We start from the raw sequence: 16,088 nt of genomic DNA, 5'->3' as shown, positions 1-16,088 counted from the left end.
ACAATTATGTTTTTCCTTTCAACAACTCTATTTTGCTGAGGGGTTCTAGGAGCAGATAATTGTCTTCTAATCCCATGCTTCTCACAGAATGAATTGAACTCAGCGGAACAAAATTGTCCACCTCTGTTAGATCTCAAACATTTTACCTTCAATCCAGACTCAGTCTCCACCTTAGCTTTTAATATCTTGAACTTGTCCAATGCTTGCAATTTCTCCTTCAAAAAGACAACCCACATCATTCTGGAATAATCATCAATTAGTAGCATACAATATCTATCACCGTGCACACTTATAACATTTGTCAGATGGGATCAATTTTTGTTTTTGAAGTGATCAGGCACGGTTCTTTCTAGATCTTTTGACTCTCTTGATATGTAAAAGGTTTGGGTTCCTTTCAAAAACCTATTTTTACTTAATCAAAAGATTGGTAGGTCTACATAGGTCAATATGCACAAGATCTAGCAATCCATCAGATGTATACTATTTTCTCTTAAAAGAGATTCTTGTTTGCTTACCCAAATAACATTCCTTACATACCATATTAGCAGGCTTGACATTCTTAGGCAAATCTCTAACAACTTGTGTAGAACAGATCTTAATCATTGAATAAAAGTTAACATGACACATTCTCCAATGCCACGACCAAATCTCATCAATCTGAGCAATCAAACATCTTTTCTCACCAACAGTCAAGTGAAAAATGTTACCTTCTATCTTAGTTCCAGATGCAATCTCTATACCGAAGGCATTTAGGATCTTGCATTTTTCATCCTTGAATTGTATATCATAACCTTTATCAACCATCTATCCAACACTCAAAAGATTATGATTCAAACCTTCAACATACAAGACATCATTGGTGTTACGCTTACCATCAAAATAAATAGAACCTCTTCGATGGATCACACAGGCTTTATCATCTCCAAATCTAAATATTCCACCATCATACCTTTCCATGACCACAAATTTGTTTTTATCACTGGTCATATGAGGTGTACAACCGCTGTCAATCACCCATTCATCTTTCTCTTCAACCTTAGCAGCTAAAGCTTTCTCCTCAATAGAACAACTTGTGGAATCAATAGGTACAAGTACATCTTCCTTTATGGAAATAAACACAACTTCATATCCTTCAGATTCTTCATCCATAACACCTTCATCAACAATATAATAATAGTTCTTCTGATTCCTATACTCCTGATTAGACTTGTAAGGCTTACCACACTTCTCATGCTTCTCATATCTATCATTCTTATCATGCTTATCAAACTTATCACGCTTGTCATACTTAGCCATTCTCTTCGGGCATCTAGAAGCAAAATGTCCTATCTTATTACAAGAGAAATATTTCAAGGGCAATTTTCCATCATACTTACCATCTCCTTTATGCAATCTCTGAGTAATCAATGCTTCAAGCTCATCCAACTCTCTTTCTTTCTCTTCCATCTCTCTTCTCTCTCTTTCATATCTGGATATTCTGCACTCATCAGGATCATACTTCTTCTTTCTGGATATAGATGCTGATGCTCTAAATGTTGTCTTAGAATTTCCATGTGATTCTCCAAATTTTCTCATCTCAAATGCAACAATCTTTCCAACCAACATATCTCTTGTCACTATAGTCACACTCCAGATCTCATCAATAGTAGCAACCTTATGTTTATAAGAAGGAGGCAAGGATCTAAGCACCATAGCAACAATTTCATCTTCCTCAATGGTTGCACTGACACATATGATACCCAGGACAAGGTCATTCACCTTAGCCATAAAAGAGTGAATGTTCTCATCATCTCCCATCTTGCACATCTCATACTTTCCTTTCAAGCTCTGCAACTTAGCAACTTTCACTTGTTTGTCACCTTCATATAGGATCTCAAGCTTCTCCTAGATCTCATGTGCAGTCTAAAGTCCCATTACATTTGTCATCTCAGAATCAGTCAAGGCACTAAGCAATGCTTCCTTCACTCTGATATTATGTTCAACTTCTTGATCTCATCAGGAGTAGTTGGTCCATTCTGTAGGCATTCTTTGTAATCTTCCAGTAATCTTCTCCAAGACACTTCAAGTGTACTTCTATCTGGTTCTTCCATATAGTATAGTTACTTCCATCAAACCTTAGACTGTCCTTCTTAAAGATAACACTTTGAGATGTCATCCCGGATCTCCTTAAGCGAATAAGATTCTTTTGGAAGATCTAGATCCGATACCAATTGTTAGCAACAAAGAGGAGGGAAGACTAAGAGGGGGGGTAAATCAGTCTTCACCAAATTTACAATCTTAACTACAAAAGTAGATCTGATAAACTACAACACTAATAAAGATAAGAATACTAACAACACAACACACAACACCAAGATTTTGACGTGGAAAACCCAGTTAAGGAAAAAACCACGGTGGGAGCCTACCCACAGTAAGATGATACTCTGCAGTAGTATGTGAAAATATTACAATGGGGAATGCACATGCATTTAGGCACACATCCTAGAGATAAATTCTTAAAAGATAATGGCCCAGAAGGCTACAACACTCAGGGAAGTCTCACTGACTTACAACAAGATTCAGACTACAATCCAGAAGAAATGAACTGAAAGAGTAGCATCTCCAAATGCCTGATTATAGCTCTGGTTAAGCACAAATGTTTGCTCTGCAACACCAACCTCTCCTCAATCACAATTCCAAAGGATAAACCACTTGTTTTCATATACACCACTCTTTGATAATGTAGACACAACCATGATACACATTACATGAATATATCACCTAAATATACAATTCATCAACCTTGATAACAAGGTCAACTAAACCCTCAACCCCTAATTACAAAATTACATCAAACGATACAAAGATCAACCACTAGACCAATATAATGATTTACATGACATAACATGGACTTAATTCAAATTCTCAAACACACAACTTCACCAGAAATCATGCCAAGATCAACCGCAACACGCTACACCACAAAAAATACCACATAACACGAAAATTATCATCGGTTCATCAAAGTCACCAAAAAATTGCACAACGATCAATGTAGATCATCAAAACAAATAGGAAATGACTAGGAAACACCAACAAGAATGTTAGAATCATCAGAAACAACTGTACCAACACCACTTATCAAATCTTCATCTGTCAACATCCGAAAGCTCAAGAACACAACAAAACAACAACTATCACAAAGAAAGATAACTTGCTGAGCACCAAATCATGAACCATCTGAATTAAAGATATATAAGACCATCTCAATAAATATCCCAAATTCTCATCATAAAATCTGATCACACTGGAATATACCAGAGGATATACTGAACTCAACAAAGCACCAAAAGTACAAAGCAAAATTGCAAACCAGATTATAAGATCTTCCCAATCTGCAATCACTAGAGAAATACATGGAAATATGTTGACATTAATGACAACAACATATTCTAGTAGCAAAAATGGCCAACAATATCCAATAGATATTATCAAAGAAGGTTAGAAATTTCTTGAGACCTAAAGATATGCAATCACAATTACAAATTTGCCACAATTAGGGTGATTGATGTATTTTTGTAGATGTCACAATTATTAGGGTATGGGTTTGAGGGTGCACCTCATGTGTAGCCAAGGTCAATAATTGATATGGTTTCCTTTTTTAAGATCATCTGATTGATGAAAACATCTAATACGACTCATTTTATAATCTCCAAGAAGGCTTCTATTATTCCTTCTACTATTTACTTTTGTGATTTTTAAATTACTTCAAAGGAGTGTTTGGTTCTTGTAGCTTCCAAATTGGACCATTATTAGTTGCATAGATAAGCAAAGAAGGTGTGACACTTAAGGTTCCATTCACAATTCTATGATAGCCAACACAGTTGAGGCATATGGACATGATTTCCAACCCCTTGAGGTTTTGGTAAGAAATTGTGCCTTAGAGGCTGAACGAGAGAGAAGAATAGATATATGGGAGAAAATCCAAATAACTAAGAAGATGAGAAAGGAGGAAGACCCTTCTTATTAAGGAGCTTATATGGGGATTGAAGATCCAATCCAAAGGATCAGAGCAACATTACAAAATGAGGCAAAATTGCTCCCAAATGTTGTAAGAGTTCCAAGGAGTACCTAAGATCCTTCAACATTAGCCCCTTTTGCATCCAAATGGGCCATCAAGCCTGAGAGCCCAAGGTGTGTCACACATTTGCATCATGTATCCCCATTTACTTCACCTAATCCTAGTTTTTCTATGGATGAAGGTGATGCAATGGATATATTAGATGTAATGGAGAGTATGTAGGCTCATAGGGTTGAAGTGGTAGATATCCCTATAGATAGAATGATTTTGACATTTGAGGCCTTTGATAAACTCTTAGATGATGTAAGAGCAGTAGTTTATGATAGGTTTGTAAATGATGACACATTTATAGCTACTAGAGAATTCAAATATTTTGTCTACAAGCTTACGGGTGAAGAAATCACAAAAAAAGGTAAAAGAGGTTACACCAGAGAGTAAGAATCAAGACATTTTAAATTTTTGGATGAAAAAAAAAAAATGGAAGGAATGACCCCACATAACTGTAGAGAAATTGTCAAAGACATTGACTACTTGTTATTTTTATGATATGATATATCATAAACTATTACATTTGATACAATAAGGAGACATGAGGGCATTGATTTGAAATGAATGAAGAAAAAAAAGAGTTATAATTTGTGTCTAAATTTGATCTAGATACAAATGCCTTAGCCATTTGGGCCATTTAACCATCCAATAATAAGCTAATGGTTATAGAGGACCTAGGTAAATTAATTAGAAGCCTCACTATTCAAATATTATAAGATAGTAATGATGTTCAAGTTGCATACCTAACTACACATTTAGCTATATTCATAGAGGCAACATTGAAGAAGATGCAAGTTGAGCTTGAAAAGTTTAACAAAGAAAATTTATCACTCTGTGAGAAGTTCAATGTTGCAATAGGTGCCCTCCTTCTAATCTCACTCCCAATTCCTTCTAGAGAAGAGAGTAAACTGAGAAAGAAATTGGAGGAAAGTAGGGATAGAGAAGATATGCTTACAAAAAAATTGAAGTAAAACTTAGCTTTGTCACAAGCTTGCTAGACAAGAATTTGAAAAATATTATGATACATGTTGATAAAACTTGGTAGAAATAAAATGCATTTCAAAAAATATTTGTTGAACATAGAAGGATGGAAATAAATTAAAATGTTGGGAGAAAAATATGGTTCCCAAGATAAAGGTTTTCAATATTATTTTGAAACAAACATGTTTTGATGCTGATTTTTTCAAGCATTTGTTATATATCAGTGGAACTTTCAAAGTGGTTAGGACTATTTTATAGAAACATGTAAATTTCATCAGTTTATTGTCAAGGAGCTAAACCATTTTGAGAGATTAAAAGGCTCCCCTATGCCACAATTTTTGAAGGAGGATAGAACAATAAAGAGTCAAGTAGAGTGGAATGATTTTTTTTCACAAATGACCACTCCTATTATTCTTGCTATTGAAATTAATATGAAGAAAATTTCATTGAAAATTTGAGCTCAAAATTGGATGAGTTGTCAATGTTAAAATATGAAATGATAATAATAAATGCTTCAATTATCTTGGATACTAGTGTTGAAATGTGGCGATTGATTAGCAAAGTACTGTACACACAGCATGTATCCTTGTCGGGGTCCCAGGCTGGGCTGGGCCTTGGGTGGGGGTTTGGGGGCGGCAGCCCCCTAAGCGGGCGAAGCCCGCTATGGGGGTTCGGGGGCGGTAGCCCCCAAGAAATTTTTTTTTGCTATTTTTTGTTGATGAAAACCGACATTGTAATAAAACCCTAAAAAGGCCGACTTTGTTTGTTGCCCTAAAAATGCATGTTATAAGCGGCTGGGATGCTTAAGGCATTGTAATATTGATGTACTATTTTTGCTGGATAATAAGAAAGACTGGACGGTTGTGTATGGTGGACGTAACCCATTTTGGGTGAACCATGTTAAATCTTTGTGTTATCTGTGTCCTATTTTATTTCTTTATCTTTTGTATTTAAATCTGCATATAATCGTTAGTTCATATTTGCTTCGGATCTGGTTGAAACCCTAAAAATTGGTATCCGAGCGAGGTTTTTCTATAAATTGGCAGGACTTTCAGATTTGAGTGGGAGCAATGGAGCATTCCAAATTCAAGGTTGAAAAGTTTAACGACCAGAATTATCAGTTATGGAAAATGCAGATGGAGGATTACCTGTATCAAAAGGATTTGTGGCGGCCATTAGAAGGAAAGGCAAAGAAAGCGACCACAATGTCAGATGAAGAATAGGACATTTTAGATAGAAAGGCACTGGGATCCATTCGATTGTGCCTTGCACCGTCTGTAGCTTTCAATATAGTAGAAGCAAAAACGGCTATAGATTTGATGGCGACATTGGCTAAGCTGTATGAGAAACCCTCAGCTTCGAATAAGGTATTTCTTATGAAGCGTTTGTTTAATTTGAAAATGAGTGAGGGAGGATCTGTAGCAGAGAACTTAAATAAATTTAATACAATTACCAGTCAATTGTCTTCGGTAAAAATTACCTTTTTAGAAGAGGTTAGGGCTCTCTTGATTTTATGTTCTTTGCCAAAAAGCTGGAATAGCTTGGTTATGGCTGTAAGTAACTCTGTCTCTGGTAAAAATACTTTGGTATTTGATGATATTGTTGGCATTATCCTAAGCGAGGAAATGCGAAGGAAAAGCACAGGTGAGACTACAACATCATCGGGTAGTGTTTTGAATGTGGAGAACAAAGGAAGATCAAAGGAAAGAGGAAAAGGCCCTTGGAATGAGAAGTCACAAGGGAAGTTAAAGAAAGGATGCTCTCAATCTAGAGGAAAGAAATATTGCTGGTACTGCGGAAAGCCTGGTCATCTAAAGAAAGACTGTTGGTCTCAGAAAAACAAAGAAGGAGACAAAAATGAAAATGACAGTAAGGAAGCTAATATTGCAAGTAATACTTTACAAGATGCTTTAATCTTATGTTTAGATAATGTTAATGATTCTTGGGTAATAGATTTTGGGGCTTCATTTCATGCTACACCCCATAGAAAATATTTTCTAGATTATGTTCAAGGTGATTTTGGACAGGTATATTTGGGTGATGGTGAGCCCTGTCAAATTATTGGAAAAGGAAAGATAAAGATCAAGTTGCAGAATGGTAATGACTGGTTTCTGTAGGAGGTAAGACATGTTCCTAACTTAAGAAGAAATTTAATTTCTGCAGGGCAACTAGGTAGTGAAGGTTGCATAGTTACCTTCTTAGATAGTATCTAGAAGGTCAGTAAAGGATCATTAGTAGTAGCTAAAGGTGCGAAGGTAGGCACATTATATTTGTGTACTGGTAACACTTACTCTACCTTAGCTGCTACAGATAAAGTTACTGTAGGGACATCAACAATAGATGTTGCAAGAACAAATTCAATAATGTGGCACCATAAGCTTGGGCACATGAGTGAGAAAGGGATGAAAATCCTTCACTCCAAAAATCTATTGCCAGGACTAAAGAAGATTGATTTAGAGTTCTGTGAAAACTGTGTTTATGGCAAACAGAAAAGAGTCAGATTTCTCAAGGTTGGGAAAGAGAAGAAGAGTGAGAAGTTAGAGCTTGTGCATTCAAATGTATGGGGATCAGCTCAGGTATCATCTCTTGGTGGCTCTTGTTATTATGTTATTTTTATTGATGACTCAACCAGAAAAAACATGGGTATATTTCCTAAAGCAAAAATCAGATGTTTTTGAAACTTTTAAGAAATGGAAAGCTTTGGTTGAGAATGAGACAGGAAAAAGGTTGAAGTGTCTCAGATCGGATAATGGAGGTGAGTATTGCAGCAAGGCATTTGAAGATTACTGCTCCTTAAATGGGATTAGAAAGCAGAAGACAGTTCCAGGAACTCCACAGGAAAATGGTGTGTCAGAGAGAATGAATAGGACTATCATGGAACACGGGAGGAGTATGAGATTGTATGCTGGATTGCCCTTACATTTTTGGGCAGATGATGTACATACTACTGTCTATTTGATAAATAGAGGACCTTCAACCCCTTTGGATGGTGGTATTCCAGAGGAGGCATGGACTGGTAAAAAGGTAAATTATTCTTTTCTGAAAACCTTTGGTTGTGAAGCTTTTGTCCATGTTGATAAAGAAAATAGAACCAAGCTTGATGCTAAATCTTAGAAATGTACCTTCATTGGATATGGGATAGATGAATATGGCTATTAGTTATGGGATTTTGAAAATAAGAAAATAACTAGAAGTAGAGATGTTATATTCAATGAGAAGGTTATGTATAAAGAATAGATGTAGGAAAAGAAGCATGAACAGGAAAAGCAAGAATATGTGGTGTTGGATGAGATTCCTGAAAATGAAATGCCATAGGTACCTGATGCTCAGCAACAACAGAATGTCCCACAAACTCCTACAAGTGTTAGACGTTCTACGAGGTCAAGTAGACCCCCTGAAAGATTTTCTCCTTCTTTGTATTCTATATTATTAACTGATTTTGGTGAACCAGAAGAATATGAAGAAGCAATGCAGGTGGATGCCAAACAATAGTGGGAGATAGACATGAAAGAGGAGATGGACTCCTTGATGAAAAATAAGACTTGGGACTTTGATAGGGAGGAGAATGCTGGGTGGTTGTTAAGTGGCTAGTATGTTTGCTAGGTAATAGTCCCTTACTATTTTCAAGGTGTAAACACCAAGGTCAGAGTGCAAATAGCTCAAAGGCAGTCTAACAACTCACCTTGCTCTGCCTCCCTATGTCAAGCTCTCCTTGGCTACTCAAAAGCTCCAACTCCCTAGTTGTTGACATCCTTTCAAGTGCTCAAAAACCAACTTAAGAAGCCAAACTCACCAAATAGGTTGAATTCATGTTAGGTTAACCTGTTTCAACTTGTTTTGTTGGATTTCATGCTTTGCAACCTTCACTTGCATACCCGATTTGACAAAAACTTGGTTTTAGGCCTAAAACGGGCTACTAGGCATTAGCCCTCCATTTGAGGTTTTGTGCTCACCCTGTTCAAACAATGGACTTACAGAAAAAAAGCTTCACATTTATGGATACCCTTTTGGGAATACTTGAAGATTCATAAATTTTCAAGGTCTCTTAGGCCTTCTCCATGACTGTCCCAAAAATGGGTGAAAAATGAGGGCTTTGAAGGGTTTTGATGGTGAAAAACCAAGATTCAACCTATAAACCTCCAATATGGACAAGAGACCTTAGTGCCATCATAGTACTGAATAATTAAGCCACAAACAAGAATATTTACACTTCAAAGTTTGAAGAATAAGTTTTTACAAAAAGTTGCTTATGAGGAAAATGCAACATTTTACAACTTTTCCAATTTTGCCTCTTTCAAACACATCATTTGCAAACAAAACCAATTACATTCAACATGTAAGAATGCCTATCATTTAGAAACAAAGGGAATCTTGTTATCCCTACATACAAGCATTAGGCAATTACAAAATGGAATTAATTCACTGTCAAGCTGACTATTACTGCCCTTTGTCTTTCACTGTTTTTTTGTAGTTCACTGTGACCTGCACTTTCACTATTAGAACTCCTCACAAAAAGTCTGTTTAGTGCTCCTTAACAAGGCTCAAACTTTTTTGACTTATTGTCCTTCATACCTATCATTTAGAGGGAGAAGATTACATATTTAAATTCAAAAGGAAATGTAAAAATCAGTCCTAGTTGACTGGGACAGCAAATGGGCATTCCAAAATCTTGCCTCAAAGATCATTGATTGATCTTGGAAACTTCAAACTCATAGATGACATAAAGAACACTCCTTGTGCTTTTTTGCAAGCCATTATAAGGAGGTACAACAACCTTACATGCTCCAATGCATGATGGAGAGTAGGCTAATGAAAAGAAATTGCCTCTAAAACAGTGACTCACTGTTTTTTACATTATTTTCACAAAGTAAACTTGCAAACAAACTCCTCATGGCTTAGTAAGCCTCTTTGCCTTGGAATAAAAAATTCAACATCAAGGCAAGTCTTTTCAACATTTAAATGCACTTGATATAGAAGAGCAAAGCATTAAATTTCTTCAAGACCCTAGCCAAATGGCACACTTGCCTAGGGCTTAATGGCCACCAAAACTCCTTACACCTGCATTCTTGAAAAAAAAAACATGTATTTACATAGTCTACAAGTTGACCAACTGGTTCTTGGGAAGCCAAGTTGGTCAAGCATCCTTGCTAATTCCTAGACAAGGCAGTGAAACTGTCAAATCAAACTAATTTTGCCACAAACTCAAAACTTGATAAAATTAAATTCCACCAAAGGGAAAAGTTTAAGGAAACATATTAGAATCAGAAAATGCAAGAACAGTATGGCCAAGTATAGTTGGTGTATAGACTGCTGTTCACATGGAGCCAAAAACTAGAGAAAACCAAACAAAACTAGTGTAAATTTGTAAAATGCTTTTTCACTTCGAATGATCAACCCTTACAATAGTTAAAATAGGAGATTAAATACCTCTCCAAGTTGGTTAACCTCCTATACGGACATGTACATGTCCAAGGGCACTTAATTTTGACATTTTGATGCCTAAATGACAACTTTTGGTGCTTAGAAAATGCAAGATTGACCTCCAAAACTCACCATCACCTAAAAATACTTCTCAAACCTAAAACCCAAACAAGAAACATGTCTAAAACCTTTTCAAAACAAAAACCACAAAAAAAACTCATTTTTCCATCATTTTGCCAGGCAACACCAAACTGGCAACTTTGAGCAAAAAGGTGAAAACAAGAAACCAAAACCCCATAATGAGTTCAAAACTCATCAAAACAACCTAGAACAACTTCAAAAACATCCTAAACAACTTTCCAACTTAAAACAACAAAAATCAAACCTGTGATGAAATTTTTTTTTGCCGTTTTTTGTTGATGAAAATCGACATTGTAATAAAACCCTAAAAAGGCCGACTTTGTTTGTTGCCCTAAAAATGCATGTTATAAGCGGCTGGGATGCTTAAGGCATTGTAATGTTGATGTAATATTTTTGCTAGATAATAAGAAAGAGTGGACGGCTATGTATGGTGGACGTAACCCATTTTGGGTGAACCACGTTAAATCTATGTGTTATCTATGTCCTATTTTATTTCTTTATATTTTGTATTTAAATCTGCATATAATTGTTAGTTCATATTTGCTTCGGATCTACTTGAAACCCTAACAACTAGCAAGGAGTTTGTTGAGCACTTGGCAAATATTAACCAAATTTTGCTCCTAGATAATTTAATGAAATTAAGAAAATACAAACTTGATTTGCATTTCAATTTGTCATCTTTGGACCTATTTTGCCAGGTTATCTAGTTACATGCCTCTTAAATTTTGATACAGAGAAGAGTAAAGAAAATGCAAAATTAATTTTCATCGACAATATGTCAAGATTGTGGCTATTTTGATATGATCTTCAATTGTGGCTTTCTTCATTTTATGAGAAAGGAAGTAAATTCAATATTTGACCTGCATTTGAACTAGTTATCTCTTCAACTACCATTTTTTGATTTTGAAGAATAAGTAAATGCAAAGGCTTGGATTCATTTCCAATTTGTCATCTGAATAGTTTTAGAAGTCACATCATCAGAGTAGAGAGTTTAATATGTTATATTGGTTTCCAAGAAAATCAAATATATTTTGGATCAACATGCATACCTAGTTGGTGAATCCTCAATAGAAATATCACTTTCAACTACCTTCAACAATAGACAAGAATTTTTTTTGTCTCTTTTGCAACCTTTTAATTTTTTTTTTTGTATTTTTGTGACTTAAGCCGGTTACCTACCAAATTAAAAATTGAAAATGGCCCCAAGCTTGTTTCTCCCTTATCCTTATAAAAGGAAAATCAAAGCCATTTTGCGGGGGTTCTAATTTTTATTTATCAACTTTAGGTTTCTTGTTCCATTTGTGTCTAAGTCTAGGTTTTGTTATAGAGGCTAATAGTGTGCACATTTGAATATCAATATATGTAAAGTTTTTTGTCACAATGTGCAATGTAAATATAGGTTGAAAAACTTTGAAATTGTCTCCAAGATGTCATCCTCCAAACCTTTTAAAATATCAATAAAAATGGCTTCATTGTGTTTCATTTGTGGGCATTTTCCATAGAGTATGGTTTATTTTTGCTTTCTTTCAATGTAAAAGATTAAAAATAGCTTGCAATAAATCATAAGGGTTTGGGTGGAGTCTTTAGGATCTAGAAATAATAATCATAATTGTTTTTGAATTAAGGAGGGTTAATATGAGGTATTAATGCTAAGCCTATTGATCATAAAACCTCTCATTGTGTTATGTTCTGTCCCAAGTGACTCTGTAACCCAAAATAGGCACCAGTCATGATTTATGGTCTTTATCATAGTAGAATAACATATAAACATCAAAAACCATTTTAATTTCACTTTTATTAAAGTAGGAAGTTTATTTTGAATCTTACATTCTCTTAAAATTAAAGAGATTAAGTATCAAGAATTGTTTCCAAATTGTTGAATATCTCTAGGATTATTGAGCCTATATAAGGTAGTATATCTACATAGCAACACATCAACTGTATAAAATAAAGCAAGGTTTTGACAAAGGGATCACTCTTCTAGGTCTTGTAAAGCCTAAAGTGTAGAGGAAGGCAATTTTGTAAATTGATTCCTATTCGTTGGCCATGTTCAACATTAATTATAAGTATTAGACTTGACAAACCTATAGGGTTTAGTGATGTGTTGATTTGGGAAACAATAGTTCCTTTGAACTGCATGCTAAACATCTCAATTTGAGCAACTAGGGCTGAGTATTTATATGTTGTCCTATGTTATTAGTTTTTATCAATGTATTGGGATGTTTTATTACAAATTACTTTTACACGAGCATTACATATTTAGGAATTGCATCTTTTTCTTGGTGTGTTTGTAGACATGATAAATTAAAAAAAGGATTTTAATCCGAATTATGGTTTTGGAATACAATACCTAGTGTGAACCTGTGGTATTGTCAATTTTGATTTCAAGAACAGAACCAATTTAGAATTGTAGCAAGCCAAAAAGTGATTCCCTTCATTCCAAAATCAAATTTATACAAAATTTTGAACTTCCCGTGGTCACAACAGACCTTTGGGATGCATTACTGTTCGACTCCCAAATCCTAACATTGGAATTAAAATCCCAAAATGACAACCCACTGCTGGACACCGATGTTGACATAGCTATACCGAACAAGGATTTTGGACGTCTATCGACATAGCCATCAATAGTTGGCTAAACAACATTTTCCAAACCCGATAGAGAAAACTATCCCAATGACAGTTTATCGAGATAGCTATCCCAATGAAAAACTTGACACTTTTTACAACGAAGACACCTTATCGAGATAACTATCCCGATGCCAACATTTGACAATTTTTTTATACAACAATGACACTTTATCGGGTTAACTATCCTGATGACAACAAAATGAATCCAAATTTGATATTTTTGAAATTATTTCATGATCATTCCTCCCCCATTGAAAATAAATGGATCCCATTTCATCCACTCTCTATAGAAGATGAGGAAAATGAAGCTGAGTCTGATTCCGAGTAAGCCATTTACCTTGCTGAGGAAAATGACCTGATTGAACCACTTTGTATAAATAAATTTGTCGTTGTTTCAATTTTTTCACCATGGTGTCTATAACCTGATCAAATCGTATTGGAGTAGCTTCTTTTCAATTTAGTTCTGTATTAGTTATTGTTTCTGCAACATCAACAACATCCAATTGTGGAGGAAAATATGGCTTCAATAGTTCTACATTGAAGACTGTATGAATACCCAAAAATGGAGGTAAATTGAGCTCAAATGCATTATCACCAACTTGCTTGATGATTGTATATGGGCCATAATGTAGAGGGCGAAGCTTCCTGTTGGTCCCTTGCAATCTCTTTCTGAATATGCATCCACACCTTATCCCCAATTTAAAAATTATGGGGAGTGCGATGCTCATCATGCCTTTCCTTATAATTCTTATTGGTGCGTTCCAAGATTTCATGAACTTGTTGCTGCAGATGATGAATTCTATCAATAAACCATGTTGCCTTGTCATCCTCCTTATCAACACTTGGAGCCAAATCAGGTTGAATATGTGGCATAGAAACATCCATGGGCGCTAATGGTTGATAACCAAGACAAACTTCAAAGGGGTTGCGACCCGTCAAATTGTGAATTGCCCTATTGTAACTATGTTGAACATATGGAAGGCTTTCGTCCCATGTGCAGGGATGCTTTGAGTGATACATGTGTAGAATTTGGATGATCATTCGATTGACTACCTTTGTTTGGCCATCTATTTGAGGATGGAAAGCAGTAGACTTCATTAATTTTGTGTCCATCTTCTCCCATAGTGAAGACCAAAAATTACTGAGAAATCTGCTATCCCTATCTGAAATAATGTTGTTTGGAAGACCAAAATGAACCGATATGTTTTTGAAGAAAAGCTTTTAGTGTCCTCTGCAGAAATTGTCTTTTTACAAGCCACCATTATTGCCATTTTTGAAAACATATCAAACATAACATTTACACAATCATGCCCTCGTTTGGTGGCAGGGAAACCAAACATAAAATCCATAGAAACCGAATGCCAAGGTTTTTCAAGAATAGGAAGTGGCGTATATAAACCTAGTTTACGATTGGCAGGCTTTACAATAGCACATGTTGTACAAGCCTGAATATTTGAATTTACATCATTCCTTAGTTTTGGCCAATAGAATTATCTCTAGAGTATAGCAGTAGTCTTACCTAAACCAAAATGACTAGCAACCTTGCTATAATAAGCATCCCATATCAGCTTCTTATGCTCTGCATTGGGCACACAAATTTGGCCGGAGTGATAAAGCATACCATCCTGCAAATAGAAGTCATTCACATGGTTTCTGTCATGCCCAAAATTTAGGGCAAAAATAGGATGATTTTTTTAAAAAAATACTAATTAATTAACAAAGTTTGCTAACCCGACATACATTAACATGGTTGCCATATCAATATTCGAGCTAACTCTGATACTAAACTAAGTAACAAAATTAATTAAAATTTATTTGCGGAAAACTAAATGATTTAATTTATTTTCTCATCAAACATAGTCAATAGTTTAATTAAAACAAACTCATTAAAAATAGTAGATGAAGATAAATTTAGTCTCCAATAAGACTATATTGTCTAAAATCCATTTTTAAATCAATAATTAAAATAATCGATTAAAGTGTCAATTAATTTAGATAATTAATTTACACGGGCAAAATTAATTATGGGTAACTATTAATCGACTTTAGAAAGCTAATTAAAAATTATTTTTCTAGCATCCATTCTAACCTCAAAATGAAAGGTGCTTAAATTTATCCCTTTTAAATCCAACCTTAAAAGTAATTACTCTAATTAGATTAGCTAAGGCACAATTAAGTATTTACCACACTAAACAAATTTTAAAATATAAGGTTAGGCTTTATTCTTTAAATTTTCCCCAACTTCCTATTGAATATCATATATGGGTATTTAAATATTTGTATCTACATATAAATACTACCCAAATATATATATATATATATTAGCCTTCTTAAAAGATTTCCCAACTTAATAGCAAATAGACTTTCAAACCCTAACTAGGGATTTTCAATTATACAATTTCCCTAATCTAAATAAGTTACCATTTTATTTTATTTATTTATTACCCTAGCCCTACCCGGGCTAGGGTTTAATATATATATTTTTGATTAACACTTTGATGCAGGGCCGAATCTAGGGGAGATCCGGTGGCGCAGAGGCGGAGATATGGGAGGTGGGGGTTTTTTTATAGTAGCGCGCCCATGGCCACCCACTGTGCATTGCATAGTGTTTGGCCTTGCCACCCATTGTGCAGTGCACAGTGTGCGGCCCCGCCGTCCACTGTGTAGTGCACAGTGTGCAGCCCCGCCGTCCACTGTGCATTGCACAGTGCACGGCTCCGTCGGCCACTGTGCATTGCACAGTGCGTGGCTTTCCTCGCCGATCACTGTGCGATGCACAGTGCTCGGCCCCTTCCCCCCATTTTTT

At 35.3% G+C, this 16,088-nt stretch overlaps 1 pseudogene; it reads left to right on the top strand.

The window, feature by feature from the left end:
• Nucleotides 1–14,091, top strand: part of LOC131039391 (cytochrome f-like) — a 78,959-nt pseudogene extending 64,868 nt beyond the window's left edge.
• Nucleotides 14,092–16,088: the final 1,997 nt, after the last annotated feature.

Source organism: Cryptomeria japonica, chromosome 10 (assembly GCF_030272615.1).
Source record: "Cryptomeria japonica chromosome 10, Sugi_1.0, whole genome shotgun sequence".
NCBI lineage: Eukaryota > Viridiplantae > Streptophyta > Pinopsida > Cupressales > Cupressaceae > Cryptomeria > Cryptomeria japonica.
Note: the sequence above shows the minus strand (reverse complement) of the source record. Positions and strands in the feature narration are given on the sequence as shown.